The sequence below is a fragment of the Corythoichthys intestinalis genome, chromosome 4 (genome assembly GCF_030265065.1).
Source record: "Corythoichthys intestinalis isolate RoL2023-P3 chromosome 4, ASM3026506v1, whole genome shotgun sequence".
Taxonomy (NCBI): domain Eukaryota; kingdom Metazoa; phylum Chordata; class Actinopteri; order Syngnathiformes; family Syngnathidae; genus Corythoichthys; species Corythoichthys intestinalis.
In genome coordinates, this window is record NC_080398.1 from 28,350,707 (window position 1) to 28,372,714 (window position 22,008).

At 38.9% G+C, this 22,008-nt stretch overlaps 1 protein-coding gene across 3 annotated transcripts in view; it reads right to left on the bottom strand.

The window, feature by feature from the left end:
• Nucleotides 1-20,910, bottom strand: part of cacng8b (calcium channel, voltage-dependent, gamma subunit 8b) — a 68,683-nt gene extending 47,773 nt beyond the window's left edge. Inside the window, exon 1 of one of the 3 annotated variants that reach the window (XM_057834923.1) lies at nt 20,808-20,910. The gene's annotated coding sequence lies outside the window, so the exon portion shown is untranslated. Of the gene's footprint in view, nt 1-16,343; nt 17,020-20,807 lie in introns of those variants that run through there. The other 2 variants (XM_057834925.1, XM_057834924.1) reach the window with 2 other exon arrangements.
• Between the last annotated feature and the right edge of the window lie 1,098 nt (nt 20,911-22,008).

Below are 22,008 nucleotides of genomic sequence, written 5' to 3' on the forward strand. Positions count from 1 at the left end.
AAGTTACTCTGCAGTCCTGGGTGAGCGTATTACTACGAGTGGTGGTACGCAACACAAGGACCCACTTGACAATAAAAATTAATTTGCTAGATAGTAACTCATTACTTACCAGTCTAATCCATTTGAACTGGGTTTTTTTTATAATTCACTATTGACACCAATAGCGGCAAATGAGTTTAAAAAGATATAAACTAGTTGATGAGAAAATTGGTGTTGGAACTCAAAGTTTTGGGTTCAAACACAAGTTTTATCAGTAACATTTATTTAACAGTGGCATCATAAGACTGTCATAAGACAGTCATAATTATGACATGATGATGACACCGTCATGAGCAATAATGAATCCTTATGAGAGATGTCATTAAGTGTCATCCGGCAAATTTTGTCACCAACACTATTTATGTCCAGTCCGCATCTTCTACATCTATACAAAAGTCACATAATGTTGCGGATGACACTTAATGACATCTGTCATAAGCATTCATTAATACTCATGACAGTGTCATACCATAATTAGATGGGGCTTTGCAAGGCAAAGGCCCATATAGTAAAATTCCTTTTTTTTTTTTTTTTTTTGAATGGCGTTTCTTCGGCGCGCTGCACAGCCTTAACCGTTTGACCGACCGTCACCATTCGAATATCAAATGACTGGAATTTTCACGCGACGCAGGGAATTTTTCGAACGAGCCCCCAAATTTTCCGTTCGGCCGTAAACACGGATTTAAAAAAAAAATACAAAATTCAAAACGCCACTTGTGTTACAATTTTTGACCAAATCGCATAACTTACACATGAAAAATTCCAGTGCGGTATGGGGCATAAAAGTTTGGCAAAAACGTACGGTTCCCCCCAAATTTACCAAAACTGTCCCATTCATTTCTAATAGGATTGACGGCCATATATGGCCAAGTTTTCCATTCATTTTAAATGGCAGGAAAACATAGGTTCTTGTGATTTTTGACAGTGTACCATGACAGACCATTGACATTTTGTGACCTGATATCAACAGGACATGTCCCCAAAATGTCCTCAAATCAACAGGAAGTGACATGATATCAACAGGACGTGTCCCCCAAATGGATATCAATAGGACATCACCTCCAAATGTCCCTAAATTAGTAGGAAGTGACATGATAGCAACAGGTCGTGTCCCCGAAATGTACCCAAACCAACAAGAAGTGACTAGATATCAAGAGAACATGTTCCCAAATGCAGGGCCGGCCCAGGCCATTTGTGGGCCCTAAGCAAAATAATGCAAAGGGGCCCATATTTTTGGCCCAGCATTTTGTCACAGTGTACTGTGAAACCCATACATGCAATCCAACCCATACATCCATATTTTGTATATTAATCAGATTTTGTTGCACTGCATACTTCAAACTTTTCACCCCAAATGATTGTGAGTACTTACAATAGATAGCGCCAAACCTTCTTCTAAAAGAGGAAAGAAAGAAGTTAAGGAAGAACTTTTATTTTTTTTAAGCTTGTAATCAAGTATCAAAACTCACAATAGTCAAATAAAGCTAACTTTAGTAAACAAAATAGAGTATAAATTAAACAATTGCCAGATTGGGGGCCCCCTAGTGGTCAGGGGCCCTAAGCAGCTGCCTAGTCTGCGTATAGGCTGGGCCGGCCCTGCCCAAATGTCACCAAATCAACAAGAAGTGACCAGATATCAACAGGATGTCTCCCCAAATCAACAGGGAGTGACCTGATAGATCTGTATCTACCACAGTAAAGCCCCATCATAATTTTTATCATACGGTCTAAAGACAGTCTTATAACACCACTTTCAAATAACGTGTTACCATTTTTTTTTTTTTTTTTTTTGGGTTTCATGGATAAGATGAAGTTTGACATCTGTTGTTTTGGATTTGATTGCAATTCTTCTGTAAGTCAAATTACTCTGAATCTGAAAATGATCAGATTTTAACTATGATTTTGTGACATCACACTGTGCCTTATTATTTAAGTCAATGCCCACTTTAGGCTTCAAACACTCACTTATCCAATTTTGATCCAGTCAGCCACATATTAAGGAAAATCCATCTGTTTGCAGAGGACACGTTAGTTCGCTGCCACCATCCCAGTTTAAATGGACTGGACATCTATCACCACCAGTGGCAGCCAATGAGTTAATTTCACCTTAAAAAGGCCTCAAAATTTAATTCAACACTTTGCCCTAATATACACTACGGTACACATACACTGTATGTAAGTTATCGACTGCATATGGTCTCTGGTGACCCAAAAAAGCATGAAAGCACAAGGTGTACTTAGCCAGCTGCTTTTTAAAAATAGTGTTGTTAAGTGAATTTTTCATAGCAGAAGATAATGTTCCTAAAGAGGAGCGAGGCTGTAGAAGCTCACTCGAGGGTTCGCAGGATTACAGGTTCAAGTCCCGCAATGGATGCAAAGTATGAAAATCAGTCTGGCGTGTGATAGCTATAGCACGCTAAATGTACAGGTATGTGTGCGTTGTTTAATCAAATGTTTATTCCTCCTAATAGTGAGGCAAAGCTCAGAAATATCTTCAGGCGGGCCGCCGCCAACACACACTCAGGTAGATCAACACACACAAAGCCTCAAAGCAGCAGCACTGTCAAATGTGATGACAATAGAATGGTAAAATAGGTCATCTTTAAAAGGCGCTTGAATGTCCACCTCCGCCTGCATGTGACCTCGTCGCTGCTTGTCGGAGCACAAGCGCCCGAGGAGGAGGTGACACTAACACCTCGGTCTAAGAGGCTCCTGAAATAGTGCTTTTGGATGATCGGACGCTCATGCAGAAATGTACAGGTGGAAGCACGCTAAAAAGTACTCTCCCAGGTGAGAGTTCTTATTGACTGCTGTTATTATTGACGGAGATACATGTCTAATTCATTTAAATATGACGTCTACCGCCGTCAATGGCAGCCGAAAAGTTAAAAGCACAATGAAAGGGCCCCTTATTTAAAAGGAATGAAAGGAAGAGAATTATTGGCAAATCAGCATTACTACAAAATATACTACACAAAAAGTCACACTTTTAGGGCTAGTTGACGGAAATATATACAGTGGGGAGAACAAGTATTTGATACACTGCCAATGTATCAAATACTTGTTCTCCCCACTGTATATATATATATATATTTTTTTTTAAATGTAAAATTAATAATAATGACAATTACAAATGAAAAGTAAAATATAATAATAACCCACTAATTCTTTTTAAGTGTATATAAAATTTGGTTGTTTGTTTTACCCCCAATAATCAATCCATGATTTTTCTTTTTTTTTTTGTCTTCGGTCCCCGGTAGTTTTAAGTTTTTAAATTCTGAAAGAAATGCTATTCAGTGATTCCTCATTTTTCATGGTTGATGGGGACCAGAACCCTCCGCGATAAGTGAAAAATCATGAAGTAGCACCCCCCCCCAATGTTTTTTCACCCCTCAAGTATAATAAAATGTATATGGCGGAAAACACAGACAAGACTGAAAAAGCAGTTTTTGCTCTTGCACCCCTCTTTAAAAAAAACTTCTGTATTTTAAGATAAAACAACTGTTGTGTTCGATAGAACAATATGTCTATATGCTGCCATAGCAGATTCATGGCACATGAAGCCCCCAAACTATTTTTAATTTGTCCGTTTTACCCTGAAAACCCCCGTTTACAGACGTCGCGCAACCGCTTTTGTTTCAACAAAGCCATAAAACGAAGGTAATTAATTATATTTATTATTCCAAATGTCTGTCGTTTTTAGCTTAGAATCATTCATTGATGTCTAAATTTTAGTTAAAAAAAAAAAAAAGACTTAAAAAAAATTATTCACTCGCATATTTTATACTTTTAAACTAATTACGTCACAATGAAAAAAATGGCGTCTGTAAAAAAGTCATGGTTATCTACCTCATAACTATCGCTTACTTGTATTTTTTTTTTTGTTACTGTCGCATTTTCCCCAATATGTTAGATAATAAATAATTGATCCAAACAAAAAAAAGTTGAGAAAAAAAAAAACGTTTAAAAGGGTAAATATATGAAAAAGAAAATCTCGACCACTCCTTGATGTCTGCGATTTCTGCATCACGACCCTTGTTATATTACCATGTTTCACCCATAAAATCCCCCCAAAATCCAGCTGTGGCCATTCACAGCTGTGTCTTGACAGTCGGTGATACATGCTACATGGGAGTTTTTGGATCGAAACAAAGTAAGTACACGATAATATCTAGTTAAAGTCATGGCGTCTGTAATTCTGTTCTCCCGTGCTCTCACCTCCAGATAGGGTTTTGCTGTTTAAAAAAAAAAAAAAAAAAAAAAAAAAGCCCTCCTGCTCAAAATTTTTCTCCCCCCAGAAAATTGAGATTTTAAGCTTTCCAATGATGAATCACACATGCATATTGGACAATTTTGAAAGTTGGCTAAATTGGGGGTCTCAGAGCGGAACTTCAAGTCACCTGAGTGTTTTCCGCCATATGTAGGGTTTTAAGCACTTCAAATGTAATAATTATGATAAGTTTTAAACATGTTACTGTCCCACCGAAATAATTTTAAACAAGAAGTAATGTAGACGCCCATTCCATTTAAAAAAGAAGAAAAATGCTTGTCTTTATTAAATGCTTCATTGAGTGAGTCCATTCAAATCCGCTCAAGATGCTCACTTACCCACAATGAGTTGCCACAGCAACTGTTTAACAAGTTAAACGATGTTGACGCATTGCCTGGTACACCAGACTCACCGCTGTTCCAGCAATTGAGTCTGGCCACCATTCAGCGGATACAATTTCCAGGGCGGAGCAAGCCACAGCAAACAGACAGCGGAGTGGACCAATCAGCGACGGGCAGACGTGACGTTAGTAAAATGACGAGGGCAGGACGAGGGACTTGCGCGAGGAAGTAAGCATACGAAGAGAGCGTAGTTTATTCAACATGGCTAGCGCGAGACAGACTGTTGTCAATGACTTGTGTCGATGTGTTTTTGATAATTTAAAACTGATTTTACCGTGGATTGGAACATATTCTCGGCTCTCCCGTTCACCATCTGTGTTGTTGTGGAGACGACTTTCGACACGCAAGAGTGACGTTGCTCGTTAAGAACACGTCACGCAAATAAAGGAATCTGATTTGTCGATTGATTTTGTACCTGCTCGAGAGGCCGTTAATGGGCTGGTTCCCAGACTTTTCTCTCAGTGTTTGAAAAATACAGGGTCTGGCCGTGCCAGGCAAGTTGACGCATGCGGCGCTTTGAAGTCTCGGCTTACAAAATCAGGCAAGATCAAACCTTCACTGTCTGTCAATCATTGTTAACTTTAAGAAGCAACTCCAATGCACTGCCTGACCAAGAAAAGCGGAAGGAGCAAGAATGAGAGACTAGGTGATCGGATCGGGAGAGCTCAACAAAATACTGCATTTACCCTTATCTATTTTTTTATTGAAAAAAAAATCCGAGATGACTGAGGGCGCGAAGTCTGAAGCGCAAAGTAGCGAGGGATCACTGCATACATCTTTGAATTAAAGTGCTAAACTTCTGTCATCGCTCCATATTAATGCTGTCATCCCCAAATCTAACATAACAACTACACAAGTAAACAACGACAAACTCATCCTAATGGAATAATCTATTTAATGGCTCATTACTAAATTTAAATTCTCTCAGCTGCACCTGGCCGACTTCTTAACAGCTGCACACACCTGACACGTTTTTTTAGGATCGACTTCAAATACTTGACTTTGTTATTGCCATTTTACACAAGTGCATGTTTTTTCTCAGGAGTGATTTGTTCGAGGATTCAAGGTAATTATTATATTTTTCGTTCCATGCATGCATTTTGAAACGTTGTGAAAAAGATCAAAGGGAGAAATTAGCGTCTACAGCATTGGCATTATACTTCGCAATATTTACGTAAAATAAATGCTACCCGCACGTTGTTTTTAACCAAGAATCGAGATTCTTTTACATCCATATCTATAAAGAATTCAGGGATTTAAGCATTTATTCGCAAGAATTTTCAACGGAAAAAGCTCTTTCTTTACATATGGCGACCGCTAATTTCCTTACTGACTTGACTAGCCTCATAGTTCGCAATATTTACGTAAAAAAAATGCCACCTGCACGTTTTTTTTTTTTTTTTTCCTTTAAACCAAGAATTGAGACTCTTTTACGTCCATATCTATAAAGGATTCAGGGATTTATGCATTTATTCACAAGAATTTTCAAAGGAAAAAGCTCTTGGTTTACATATGGCAACCGCTAATTTCCTTACTGACTAGCCTACCTGTACGTTTTTTTTGTTGTGGCTTTTAACCAAGAATCGAGACTGTTCTATGTCCATATCTATAAAGAATTCAGGGATTTAAGTATTTATTCACAAGAATTTTAAGCTGAAAAGTTCTGTTTACATATGGCCGCTGCCACATTGACTGACAGACTAGCATCGTACTTCGACATATTTACGTAAAATAAATGCCAACTGCACGTTATTTTTTTTGCTTTTAACCAAGAATCGAGACTCTTTTACGTCCATGTCTATAAAGAATTCAGGGATTTAAGAATTTATCCGCAAGAATTTTCAACGGAAAAAGCTCTTTGTTTACGTATGGCGACCGCTAATTTCCTTACTGACTAGCCTCATAGTTCGCAATATTTACATTAAATAAATGCCACCTGCGCGTATTTGTTTTTTTTTTTTTTTTTGCTTTAAACCAAGAATTGAGACTCTTTTACGTCCATATCTATAAAGAATTCTGGGATTTAAGCATTAATTCACAAGAATTTTCAAAGGAAAAAGCTCTTGGTTTACATATGGCAACTGTTCATTTCCTTACTGACTAGCCTACCTGCACGTTTTTTTTGTTTTTTTTTTTTTTGCTTTTAACCAAGAATCGAGACTGTTCTACGTCCATATCTATAAAGAATTCAGGGATTTAAGTATTTATTCACAAGAATTTTCACTGGAAAAGCTCTGTTTACATATAGCCGCGACATTGGCTGACAGACTAGCATCGTACTTTGACATATTTATGTAAAATACAGTGAGGCAAATAAGTATTTAATCAACCACCAATTGTCCAAGTTCTCCTACTTCCAAAAGATTAGAGAGGCCTGTAATTGTCAACATGGGTAAACCTCAACCATGAGAGACAGAATGTGGGGAAAAAAAAAAAAAAACAGAAAATCACATTGTTTGGTTTTTAAAGAATTTTATTTCCAAATTAGAGTGGAAAATAAGTATTTGGTCACCTACAAACAAGCAAGATTTCTGGCTGTCAAAGAGGTCTAACTTCTTCTAACAAGGTCTAACGAGGCTCCACTCGTTACCTGTATTAATGGCACCTGTTTTAACTCATTATCGGTATAAAAGACACCTGTCCACAACCCACAGTCAGTCACACTCCAAACTCCACTATGGCCAAGACCAAAAAGCTGTTTAAGGACACCAGAGACAAAATTGTAGAATAGAATAGAATAGAATAGAATAGAATAGAATAGAATAGAATAGAATAGAATGCCTTTATTGTCATTACACAAAGTGTTATGAAATTCAAAGCTGCCCTATAGAGTGCACACATACTTACACACAGAATAGTATATACAGCCTCCAATATGCAAAATTTAAAAAATATGTCTATATGTAAATATTTATATATCTACATATGTATATATTTACATATCGCAAGATAAAACAATATAAAAAGGGTCAAAAAGTAAGGGTAAAGTGATATTTGATAGCAGCATCGGTAATAAATATTGGTTATTAACAGTGCAATAAAACATTTCAGTTTTACAGTCCATTTGTAGATCGTGGCAGTAGTATAGGTAAAAGTGACGTGTGATACCTTTCAGTGATAAATATTGGTTATTAACAGTGAGAGAAAAAAAAAAAAAAAGTTTACGATATTGTTACTCAGTGCAGACTGGAGTTGAGTATTGTGACAGCTTTAGGGAAGAAGCTGTCTCTAAGTCTATTAGTTCTAGCCGATATAGATCTGTATCGCCTGCCAGAGGGTAGCAGGTTGAACAGATGGAAGCCGGGGTGTGTGGTGTCCTTTATTATGCGTTTTGCTCTGTTCAGGCATCTGGAGGCATAGATGTCAGCCAGGGAAGGCAGGGATTTGCCGATGATCTTTTGGGCTGTGTTGGTCACCCTCTGCAGTCTTTTCCTATCTGCCACTGTGCAGCTTGAGTGCCACACTGACACAGCGTAGGTCAGCAGGCTCTCTATGGTGGAATGGTAGAAGGTCACCAGCAGGCTTGTGCTCAGTTGTCCCTTTTTGAGCACTCTTAGAAAGTGTAGCCGCTGTTGGGCCTTCTTGGCCAAGGCTGACGTGTTTGTTGACCAGGATAAGTCCGCAGAGATATGGACCCCTAGAAATTTGAATGACTGCACTCGCTCAACGCAATCTGCAATATGTAAAACGCTTGGTGTAAAGAAATCAACTGTGGGAGCAATTATTAGAAAATGGAAGACATACAAGACCACTGATAATCTCCCTCGATTTGGGGCTCCATGCAAGATCTCACCCTGTGGCGTCAAAATGATAACTAGAACAGTGAGCAAAAATCCCAGAACCACACAGGGGGACCTCGTGAATGACCTACAGAGAGCTGGGACCACAGTAAAAAAGGCTACTATCAGTAACACAATGCGCCGCCAGGGACTCAAATCCTGCACTGCCAGATGTGTCCCCTTGCTGAACAAAGTACACGTCCAGGCCCGTCTGCGATTCGCTAGAGAGCATTTAGAAGATCCAGAAGAGGACTGGGAGAATGTGTTATGGTCAGAGGAAACTAAAATAGAACTTTTTGGTAGAAACACAGGTTCTCGTGTTTGGAGGAGAACGAATACTGAATTGCATCCGAAGAACACCATACCCACTGTGAAGCATGGGGGTGGAAACATCATGCTTTGGGGCTGTTTCTCTGCAAAGGGACCAGGACGACTGATCTGTGTAAAGGAAAGAATGAATGGGGCCATGTATCGAGAGATTTTGAGTGAAAATCTCCTTCCATCAGCAAGGGCATTGAAGATGAGACGTAGCTGGGTCTTTCAGCATGACAATGATCCCAAACACACAGCCAGGGCAACAAAGGAGTGGCTTCGTAAGAAGCATTTCAAGGTCCTGAAGTGGCCTAGCCAGTCTCCAGATCTCAACCCTATAGAAAATCTGTGGGGAAAGTTGAAAGTCCGTGGAGCCCAATGACAGCCCCAAAACATCACTGCTCTAGAGGAGATTTGCATGGAGGAATGGGCCAAAATACCAGCAACAGTGTGTGAAAAGCTTGTGAAGAGTTACAGAAAACGTTTGGCCTCCGTTATTGCCAACAAAGGGTACATAACAAAGTATTGAGATGAACTTTTGGTCTTGACCAAATACTTATTTTCCACCATGATTTGTAAATAAATTCTTTAAAAATCAAACAATGTGATTTTCCGTTTTTTTTTCACATTCTGTCTCTCATGGTTGAGGTTTACCCATGTTGACAATTACAGGCCTCTCTAATATTTTCAAGTGGGAGAACTTGCACAATTGGTGGTTGACTAAATACTTATTTGCCCCACTGTAAATGTTAACTGCACATTATTTTTTTTTTGCTTTTAACCAAGAATCGAGACTGTTTCACGTCCATATCTATAAAGAATTCAGGGATTTAAGCATTTATTCACAAGAATTTTCAACAAAAAAAAAGCTATTTGTCTGTGATTCCACCCGGTCAGCTTCTGACGGCCACGCCAACAATGCAGGCCCCTTATTAATCGGCCCCACGCCCCGTGTCCCGTCAATATCATAATGAAGTCCATAATTAATAAAAAAAAAAAAAATTAAAAAGAAAAGAAAAGAAAAAGCTACAATTAATTATTAAAAACGATTTATTGAAAATGGCACTAATTCCACAATTCTAACCTTTGAGTGACCAATATCTTGTTTCTGAACACTCACTCCATCAAACACAAAAACAAACAGACAATGACAACAGCCAACTAAGCTGTTTGGCATCGGCAGTCAAGATTTGGCAAATGCTTCATGGACGCAACCCACACACTTTTTACAAATGTGGCACCCTTTAAAAGGCTACTGAACAGGCTTTCCATCAGTCTAAGATGCATTGCCAAGAAGCATTGTTGCACCACAAAAACTACACTATCTAAAAATCCCTATATAGTGATTAGAAAGCAGAGAAAGAGTGAATTCTGCCATTGGGTAATTGCACAAATAATCCATTTCTGACCGCAGTGTTGGCTGTTAGTGTTCGCAGTTAAGGCCAGGACACCATTAAGTATTTTCATCCCGGCCTAAAATGCTTCATTAAAAAGAAAGTGGAGAAAATGGATGCCATTTAGTGATTTACGGCAATACTAATAATTCTTAGCCTGAAGCTGCGACTGGCAAACTTGACCCTTAATTGAATTTGGAGTGTGTGTATGTGTGTCTTCCACACATGCTGACGCGGGGAGAGTACAGTGTATGTTTACAAGAGTCACACAGTGTATCCGCTGACACAATAGGCTTCAATCAAAGGGCCGGAGCAACATCTCTAGAGACGACTGCACTAAACTGCACTCCTAAATGCTAACTGTTACATGTATCACAACCATTAAGTCAATTAGAAAGTCTTGGATATAAGCGCTTGCTTGTATGAATGATGAAGAATAGCGATGTGTGCTGAGTTTGCACAAAGATGGGACATTTGGGCTCTGACTCAAACTGAGGCCTCAGAAGAACAAGGATTCATCCCTTCATGCAGGAATTATGACTTTATTATGCTTTTTTCTGGCCATGGTTGGTGAATATTAGTAGTAACCCTCTCTGACTACTCCCACACTCAAAACTATGCGTTATGTTGCACCAATATTAAGAAAAATGAATTATAAGTCCTACATGTATAGTTTGATCGGTTTACAGATCTTATTTTGTGGTACTGTAAATCCCCAATTTTGAATAAGTTCTGGCCAAGGTTGGCGACTTTTAGTTGTGGACCTCTCTGACTGCTCACATACTCAAAACTGCATTTTTACCGGATCAATATTTAGAACATTTTGTGAATGTACTACATGTGAACTTTGATCTGGTTACAGCTAGGTTACAGTTCTCATTTTTGTGGTACTGTAAATCCACAGTTTTGAATACGGTAAGCTCTGTCAAAGGTTGGTGAATTTCAGTAGCGGACCTCTCTGACTGCCCACGTACTCAAAACTGCATTTTTACTGGACCAATATTTAGAAAAATGAATTAAGTGTCCTACATGTGAACTTTGACCTGGTTACAGCTAGGTTACAGTTCTCATTTTTTTGGTACTGAAATTCCACAATTGTGATTAAATTCTGGCCAAGGTTGGTAAATATTAGTAGTGGACCTCTCTGTCTATTCACAAAATATGCATTTTTACTGTTCCAATATTTTGAAAGTTTGAATTAAAAGCCCTACGTGTGTACTTTAATCAGGTTTCAGTTTTCTAATGGTTTACTCATCTTATAGTTTGTTGTATCAATGACCTGTTTCCATTAAAATAACTACATGCTTTAAAATAACTACACTGTTGTAATGATTTTATTCATTTATTCATTCATACAATTTTCGTGCCGCCTTTCCTCACTAGGGTAAGTACAACCCATCTTCAGCTTTCGGGCAGAGGGCATCTCATCTGACCAAAGCACACGGCCAGTTGAAGCCTGGGACCGTGTGTATTTTTGTGTGAGACCAAGATTGAGCTTTTTGGCAACAAACACTCTAAGTGGGTCTGGCATGCCATGAAAGATGCACATGCTGAAAAGCACCTCATACCCACTGTGAAGTATGGGGGAGGGTCATTGATGCTGTGGGGCTGTTTCGCTTCCAAAGGCCCTGGGAACCTTGTTAGGGTGCATGGCATCATGAATGCTTTGAAATACCAGGACATTTTAAATCAAAATCTGTTGCCCTCTGCCCGAAAGCTGAAGATGGGTCGTCAATGGGTTTTTCAGCAAGACAATGACCCTAAACATATGGCCAAATCTGGTTCACCAGACACAAAATCAAGCTCTTCCCATGGCCATCTCACTCCCCAGACCTTGTTTTGTTGGCAAAAGGGGGTTGTACAAAATATTAACACCAGAGGTGCTAATAATTGTGACACACATTATTTGATGTCAAATATTTTTTTCTTTATGTGGGATTTTTTCCCCACTGAATGAATGCACTTGTATTGAAGGTTGGATTTTTCTCTTTTTTTTCTATTAAGGTCCCATATTATTTGAATAAGTAAAAAAAAAAATATTAGAAGCTAAAAAACACATCTTTTTCAGGGGTGCCAATAATTATAGAGGGCACTGTACTTGAACAAAAAAAAAAAAAAAAAAAAAAACAAAGTCTCCTTGTAACAAAACTAAGTTGTAATGCAATACCAAGTTGTCATTGTCCAAAATTAAATTGTAACTGTAGATTTTTTAATTTTTTAATTTATTTTTTTAGTTTGTAACCAAACTACCTTTGAATCGTAATGCTAAATTTTGCACAATGGCACCCTGTAGCTGTAGTTGTAACAAAACTAGTAATTGTACAAGTACATTTCATGCAAAAGTCACTTTTTAGTTGTTGAAAAACAAACATGTAATTGTAGAGTTAAAATTGGTGATAAAGTAACTTGTTGTACAAGAAGAATACTTGTCACCAAACTAAACTAATACAAAGTTGTTATAGTGTAAAAGTAAACTGTGTCTGTAGTTTTTCAAACTAATCAGAGGTAAATTTGGTGCGAAAAGTACGGAAAATTTTTTACTTGTAACAAAACACTGCAACTAACTTGTAATACAAAAGTAAGTTGCTATTAAGAAATATTTTAGAGTTGGAGGAAGCGCAACTTGTAGCTGTGGCACTAAGTGGCCTCGGAAGAATTCTAGAAATACAAATTTTCTGCAGACACAAGTCACAATTTGTACAACTACGAGTTAACTTTTTTGCAACTACAAGTTGCTTTTGCATCAGGTATACATTCATGTACAAAACCTATGTGCTGCATTTTCATTCTGACAACCCTCCCATGTCTTTTAAAGGATTGCGGTGTCTAATGTCTCCACTTTCTATGGAAATGCCAACTATTGTAGGGTTGACATGGGCAGCACATTTGCCTCACACTTGTGACGTTCATGTTTCAAATCTTACAGTAGCTCTGGCACATTTTCATCAGTTTTTTCTCCCCAAACATGCTTTCGGGTGCTCTGGCTTCCTTACACATACCAAAAACATGCACATCAATTTAACAGACTCTGGACAATCAGTCCATGAAAACGTCAAATCTTTTCTCAAGTAAAGCTTGTATTTCTTTGTATAATAATCAAGCATGATTGAATACACTGTTTAATACACCAAGGTAATTTCCAAATTAATTTTTTTCTCGAAAAGATTTTTTTTCCTTTGAATCAATTTAGGTGAAATAATGAATGATGATTTATTTGAAGAAATGATTTATCGTCGTGTTATATACAGACACACAAAAACCTTACATTTGAACAAGGATGTGAAACCTTTATATATCTGCTGTAGATAGCAGATGTGATGATCTCTGCAGAATTTGCTTCAGCTCAAAGCAAGTGCAAGGCAAAGAAGAGTTTAAAAAAAAACAAAATAACTTGTCTTCCAAACTTTTCGACGTGTCGAAGTGTTTAATGATAATGATTTTCCTGCAAACATTTTTAATCTTTGCGGGCTATTATTGACTGGAATGAGTCACCAAATAGTCTAATCATCAACTTGGTTGTGATCCAGAATCCTCAGACTGAAAATGTCATGAACAAAATGTGGACAAAAGTATTGGGACACACCACGTCAATCAATTATTTCATTTATCAGTCGTTTGATTGCAGCCTCAATTAGATTTTTTAAAAACCTTTTCTCCATGGGAATCGAATCTCCGTCATATTGTATCTGCTTCAGCCTGGACTGGTGTCTCGTTTCCCCATGGCTTCAGGTTTTGCCCCCCCCCCCCACTCTCAATCCACGGTTCCAGATCTTGTCTGGGTGCACGACTGCATGTTCTCCTTCACTGTTAGCTATTGATGCCACGATTGTGACTAGTTTAGTTTTGCGGATGCGGAAAGTTTCGTTCAGTACTTTCTTTAAAATTTCATCCGAAATTTCCATTTTCCATCCAAAATTTTCCACTAACAAACAGATTGGAAACGGAACACTCGGAGGGCGGGCTGAAGGCTCAGAAACCGAATGCCAAATCATGTTTGTTAACAAGATTCAGGGGTTTTACCTTGTGGGTGGAACGACTGATACCTTGAGGCTAGTATCTGCTGTATGACGTCAGTACAACTAGTGCCTCCTAGTGTTCAGATTGATACACCACATAACAAATGCATTGAGTTACCGGCAACTTTTAAGTGAAACTTATGGATGGAATGTTACAAAACAAGCAGTTGGATGTGACTTGAGGTGGAAATCAATGTCATGATTCAGTACAAAATCGATTCATTGAAGAGCGATACATATTATACGATATTTTTTTAAATTCCGTATTGGCCCAAATATAAGACGGCCCTGATTATAAGACGACCCCCTCTTTTTCAAGACTCAAGTTTGAAAAAAAGACTTTTTGAACACCAAATTAATTTCTATACAGAAAAAATTTACAGTACATCCGAAACAAATGATTATAATAATATATTTGAGAGAAAAAGCAGGTAATTTTGCCTCATTCAAATCTTAATATCTGAACATTTAAATATGTAAACTAAAGTGCAATCACATTCGTAAATAAATGGCTTCTGGTTTTTGAAATGAAAATAAACCAATCTATTGTGATAAAACAACAAAATTGCAATAACTGTATTAACCATCAAAGTGAAGTCTAACTAACTGTAGTCTTGAAACAAATCTGAATAAGGAAAAACATTACAATAAAATAATGCAAACTGGTTAAACTAAAAAGAATAGCTGAGATCTGTCATGACAGAACATCGCTTGCTTCAATGATATCTGGCGCCATCTAGCGTCATGAATGGGGAGAGTAGCTGAGATCTGTCATGACAGAACATCGCTTCAATGATATCTGGCGCCATCTAGGGTTGTGAATGGGTATAATTTATAGACCGCGAATATAAGACGACCCCCTCTTGTTCAGTGTTATTTCAATGCAAAAAACACAGTCTTATATTCGGGCCAATACAGTATTACAAAATCTGCTAAGATTCAAGTCAATTTGGTTCAAGGGCCTTCCATCGATTTAAAACAACACTGTGTAACTTTTCAGTTTGGTCAATTTTAGCGACGCCGGTGGACAAAAGCAGTAGTGTATTTCCTTAAGGAAGACTGCGTTTCCCATGAGGACCTGCACACACCCGAACAGTGTTGTAAAATCATCAATGAATAAAAAATCAATCTCTTGGGCGCCTGCAGATGGATTAAACATTTCTGTTTCCAGCGGCTGTGTGAAGGACAAATAGTAATAAGGTAAAGAATCCATTTGTGGCTAAATAATAGCATTTGACGGTTAACATCCGTGTGGCTTAGTGTGGCTAACTCCTCCAAACCCCCCCGCCCCCCACCCCAACTAATATCGTCAGGGCTCGTTCAGTAGAGTGGTTAAAGGTGTCACGCTAGCGAGTGAAAGCTGTTTGTTTATTGTTGTTATTGTTTATTGTTTATGTTTATTCTGTATAACCTGGTAGCCTCTTTTTCTTCCTTCTCAGACAAAACTTTTTACCTCTTTTGTTGCTCTGCCATCTTTGCAGCATTCGCGCAAAAGCATTAGCATCAACTTCCGTCTTTATATTGAATGGGGAAAAGGGGAAGTGACGTAAGAAGTAAAGCAGTCAGCACATTTGTAGTTTTTTTGTGTGTGTGTGTGTGGCAGGGTTCCTGGCACCCTCCTCAGAATTAATTAGTGCCAGTTAAAGTGATACAGACTCCCTCCAGATATAAAAGAGGTGTCATTCAACTTCAGCCGACATGTTATCTCAAATGTTATGAAAATATTTTATAAAAGCTGAAAAGTTACTTAGTGTTGCTTGAATACAATATTATTTACATAATCAGTCAAATTTCACCTAAAACAAGAAATACAGAGCCTTTTTGAGCATTTTGTTGCTGTAACATGTTGTTCGATTTTGATTTGATTGTGCTTAACAAATTGGTAAATCCATCCAAATAAATGACTTGTTACACTCCTAGATGTTGCAATGTCACTCATGACAAGCCGTTACATTACAAAGTCTTATTTTTAGTGTAAAACCTCTCTCTTTTTCAATAAAACCTTTTGGGGGGCACAAAAAACTAATTCCAATAACACCCTTGTGGTATCAGCCGATAGTGTACCATTTGAAAAAATACACAAAATTAGTTTTCCACAGTCTGTGTACTATTCGTTACGTAATAGATAGTACCTCATTGGCTTCAGTACTGTTAGGGTGGGGCGCTGGACTGCAGACATCGAGGTGCACGGAAACGAGGCAAAAACAGGGGAACTGGTGCGAACTTAAAAAGTATGACTATTTAACATAAACTTGATCTCAATTACAAAAGACTGGGCGAAACAAATGAAAAAGCACGTTGAAAAGACACTTACTAGGACAGGGAAATATAGGACGCGGAAAACTGACATAACATGGATGACGATCTGACAAGAACTACATAAAGACTGAGGGCTTATATGGACAGACAGGGTAACGAGACAACGAGGAACAGGTGGGTGACACAAGAGGCAGCCGATAGGTCGACACACATGGGGCAGGCAATCAATGGGCGATCACACACTAAGGCAAATACCGGTAAGAATCAAACATTAAAACAAACTCAAACCCTAACGAGCACCCAACTTTACGTATTAGCAGAAGTTTCCTTCTTCTGTGGTTTTTGGGCAGTTGAGAACAAAATCTCAAAGCATACATTTTAGGAGTGGGAACCTCTTGTTACCTCACGATACGATACAATTTGCGATACAAAGCTCACGGTAACGGTGATCTGACAATATGACGATACAATGATTATCGATACAATGGTTAGGAAATCATTTTAGGATAATCTACAAACAACTAATAAACAGAAAAACAAGCTTCTGCTGTGAATTGGAATGAGTTTATCACTAGTGGACGTCCAATCCATTTGAACTGGGAGGGTGGCAGCGAATGAACATTCGTTCATTCGCTGCCATCCCTCCCACTTCAAACGGATTGAACGTCTATGGCCAACAGTGGCAGCCAATGCCAGGCAATGAGGTCATTTTGGGCTATTTAAGGTCATTTGCATGTTGATCTTCAGTTACTTCCTGTTGATTTTGGGGTATTTTATGGGTCTCTTCCTGTTTATTTTGAGTTACAGGAAGTGGCCTGGGAATCACCCAAATGAATAGGCAGTGACTCAACAGGAAATGACCTGTAAATAAACAGCAAGTGACCTGTAAATGCCCCGAAAATCGGACAGAATGACTGCGAATGCTCTGGTTTTGTATTAGTGCTGCAACGATTAATGTAATGTAATGGTTTGTTTTGAAAGTGTTTGCATTTATTTTTATTGATTTGGGTGGGTACAGAATCCATCTGCTCCTTGTTAAGACCAACATAAGCGTTTGTTTGAGCTAATGATTTTTTTGAATGCATTCCTAATTTAGTTTAAAGGTATATTTAGCCATTTTTTGTGGGAATATGTGTCTGAGCCATTTGTTTAGAGCATTGTAAAAAAGCATTAGCATTATATAGCATTTAAGCTAGCTGACTTTTGCTATGTAAGTTAGCCAATTGTTCTTTTGTTGTTCATAGATCCTCTTTTTCTTTTATATATCGTGTGAGGCTTAGCTCAGGTATTTTAATGTTTTATGTTCCTTATCCGATTACTCGATTATTCGAACTGAATAATTTATCGATTAATCGACTACTAATATAATCGATAGCTGCAGCCCTATTTCGAATGAACGAACGTTCCCAGTCTAAATGGATTGGGCGTCGAGCACCGTCAATGGCAGCCTTAGAGTTACCTGAGACACTATTATGGTGGAAGATTTTGGTTGCAACTTGTTGGTTACTTTTTTTGTTGTTGTAATTTTATATTTAGACATTGACACCTTTTTAAAACGATATCTTGATTCTTGGTAGGAGCATATCGATAACCTTTTGGGATACAAAGTATTACGATATACAGTGGGGCAAATAAGTATTTAGTCAACCACTAATTGTGCAAGTTCTCCCACTTGAAAATATTAGAGAGGCCTGTAATTGTCAACATGGGTAAACCTCAACCATGAGAGACATAATGTAGGAAAAAAAACATATAATCACATTGTTTTATGTTTAAAGAATTTATTTGCAAATCATGGTGGAAAATAAGTATTGGGTCAATACCAAAACTTCATCTCAATACTTTGTTTTGTTGCCTTTGTTGGCGATAACAGAGGCTAAATGTTTTCTGTATCTCTTCACAAGCTTTTCACACACTGTTGCTGGTATTTTGGCCCATCCCTCCATGCAGATCTCCTCTAGAGCAGTGATGTTTTTGGGCTGCCGTTGGGCAACACAGACTTTCAACTCCCTCCACAGATTTTCTATGGAGTTGAGATCTGGAGACTGGCTAGGCCACTCCAGGACCTTGAAATGCTTCTTACGAAGGCACTTCTTTGTTGCCCTGGCTGTGTGTTTGGGATCATTGTCATGCTGAAATACCCAGCACTGTCTCATCTTCAATGCCCTAGCTGATGGAAGGTGATTTTCACTCAAAATCTCTCGATATATGGCCCCATTCATTCTTTCCTCTACACAGATCAGTCGTCCTGGTCCCTTTGCAGAAAAGCAGCCCCAATGCATGATGTTTCCACCCCCATGCTTCACAGTGGGTATGGTGTTCTTCGGATGCAATTCAGTATTCTTTCTCCTCCAAACACGATAACATGTTTCTACCAAAAAGTTCTATTTTTGTTTCATCTGACCATAACACATTCTCCCAGTCCTCTTCTGGATCATCCAAATGCTCTCTAGCGAACCGTGGACGGGCTTGGACGTGTACTGGCTTCAGCAGGGTAACACGTCTGGCAGTGCGGGATTTGAGTCCCTGGCGGCGCATTGTGATACTGATAGTAGCCTTTGTTACTGTGGTCCCAGCTCTCTGTAGGTCATTCACTAGGCCCCCCCGTGTGGTTCTGGGATTTTTGCTCACCGTTCTTGTTATCATTTTGACGCCATGGGGTGAGATCTTGCATGGAGCCCCAGATCAAGGGAGATTATCAGTGGTCTTGTATGTCTTCCATTTTCCATTAATTGTTCCCACAGTTGATTTCTTTACACCAAACATTTTACCTATTGCAGATTCAGTCTTCCCAGCCTTGTGTCGTCTACAATTTTGTCTCTGGTGTCCTTCGACAGCTCTTTGGTCTTGGCCATAGTGGAGTTTGGAGTGTGAGTGACTGAGGGTTGTGGACAGGTGTCTTTTATACTGATATTGAGTTAAAACAGGTGCCATTAATACATGTAACGAGTGGCGCCTCGTTAGACCTGGTTAGAAGTTAGATCTCTTTGACAGCCAGAAATCTTGCTTGTTTGTTGGTGACGCCACTCTAATTTGGAAATAAATTCTTTAAAACTCAAACAATGTGATTTTCTTTCTTTTTTTTTCCACATTCTGTCTCTCATGGTTGAGGTTTACCCATGTTGACAATTACAGGCCTCTCTAATCTTTTCAAGTAGGAGAACTTGCCTAATTGGTGGTTGACTAAATACGTATTTGCCCCACTGTATTACCATTTCGATATTTTGTCACACCCCTAGAACATTTGTTGTGTGTTATTTGTTAGTACAGTACTTGCCAATACTGATGCCAGCATTTTAATGCCCCTTCTGGTACTCGTATCGGGATAACACTTGTATTCATACAAAATCTGATTAAAATGAAGTGAGCTTTCAAGTATTTGGTATCAGAGAATATTGAAATATATGTTCTTGAACCCGCAACCTCTATTTGGGGGTAAATATGGCAAATGGAGGTGGGTGGGGTGTCACGCAAGTTGAGTCACAGTAGGTGCTGATTGACGCCATCATGGTTCAATGAGTCCTGACAGTTAACAGGGTTATTTTATATACCCTACACTAATTTATCAGGAGTTTTGCTAGAGTGCTGCAGCTTTTTTTTTTTTTTTTTTTGGGGGGGGGGGGTGTCCTATATGCTGCAGTGCACACACATAATGCAACATCCCCTCACACCTTCCTCTCCACATGTGCTTTAATGAAGACATGAATCGGCGCTAAAAAGGGGACGTAAGTGTACAAACACTCACTCCGATGAACATCATGTGGGTCATTGTCAACATGACGCCCTACAGGGAGTGGGAGGGGGTGGTCGGGGAGGGAGAAGGGGGGCAACGCTCACATACAGCAGCACACACAGGAAGCTGCAAGCGTGCAAAGCTAGTGTATAGTGATGCAGACTGCGGTGCATTCATTAACCCATCAGCCACACACACACACGTACATCATCACCCTGCCTGCACTGGGCACTCACACGGGGTCAAAATGGACGCCTGGCAGCACAGAAATCCCATTGAGATGTCTAGAAATTGTCCATTGCGGCACATATGCCAAATGATAAATAGATTAGTTACAAAACGGATGGAGGAAATAAGGGAGGGGGGCTCCCACTGAGCTATTATAAGGATGTCATTTGCATAATAGACGATGCTAATTATAGTCCCCGTGCTATAGTAAATAGTCCAAAAATGATGTCACTGGGCATGTTTTTCTCCACTCCAGTTAAGTTACAGCGCATCAATGTGGCAGGGAAAGTGGTCGAGCTGCCATGCGATAGGATGCACGTTTTCAACAGAAAATGCAGCGCACGGACTCAAATGCAGAAGAAAGCAAACACGTTACCTGCAGGATGCTGCGGGATGTAGGAGCTTCTATCGCCGCGTCGCGCTACACAAGCGGATGGGAGGAGATGATGAGGATGAGGAGGATGATGATGGAAGCAAGGAGTAGTGCATGGGAGGGGGCGGGGGTATATGCACGTTGGGTGGAAGGGGACTCATCCAATGCAATTGTGTAATAAAGCACGAGATTTTAGGATCAATTGGGATTTTTTGTAGATTGTAGAGCAAGTGAGCAGAAGGGGTAGAGGTAGAGGGAATATACACTATGTCATTGATGGAGCGCAGGTTTATCTCCAGCAACTTGCCGCATGTCATAAACACTTATCCAAAATATGAAAATCGGAGTAGCTGCCCTCGCTCTCACTTTGAATTACCACCATCGTGACCAACATTGAAATCCAGAAGTAATAATTGAAAATGAGGTAGTTTATTCCCAAAAGGTCTGCAGTGGACTTCCTACATAGTCACCATTTTTAATAAAAAAATGTAACTCTTCGTCTTTTTTTTCTTTTTTACATGAAAGAAATTTTATCTTTTTTTTTTGGTTACCCAAATATAGAAACTGCTTAGTGGGACCTAATCATCACATATTCTGGATTTTTAGGGGTTTGAAAAACACATACTAAAAATAAAACGAAAAACCGCACAATGACACATTCATATTTAAAATTTTTGCTCACAAGTGAAAGATAAACTTAAAGAACTACAGTGTTTATTTCACAAATTTTCCTTGAATTATTCCAAGCAGGCTATTGTTTTTCAGTTGAACCGTGAGATGTTTTTTATTTATTTATTTATTTATTTATTTTTTGGGTCAAATCAGATTCCAGTCTCTGTTCGTATCCTTGTAAATCTAATCTGCCTCCTGAATGCTGGCCCATTTAAGTTATACTCTGCAAGAGCTCCCACCTTTGGCTATGCGCTGAGTCCCGCCGCCTTGGAAGCAGCATTATGGCCACACACAAAAAATGTTTACAGCCCAGACGTTCCTGATTACTTACTTACCCATCATATTTTTTTTAAATTGATTTTGATTACAAAGTAATATAAAGGTCACTTTTTTATGTGGCAACCGCTTATCTAAAATCTAAGGCTAGGTTCATACTGCAGGTCTTAATGCACAAATCCGATTTTTTCATGTTTTTCCGTCTCGAGTGAGGCATTAACTTGATGGTCTGAACGGGACAAGTCGCATAGAAGTG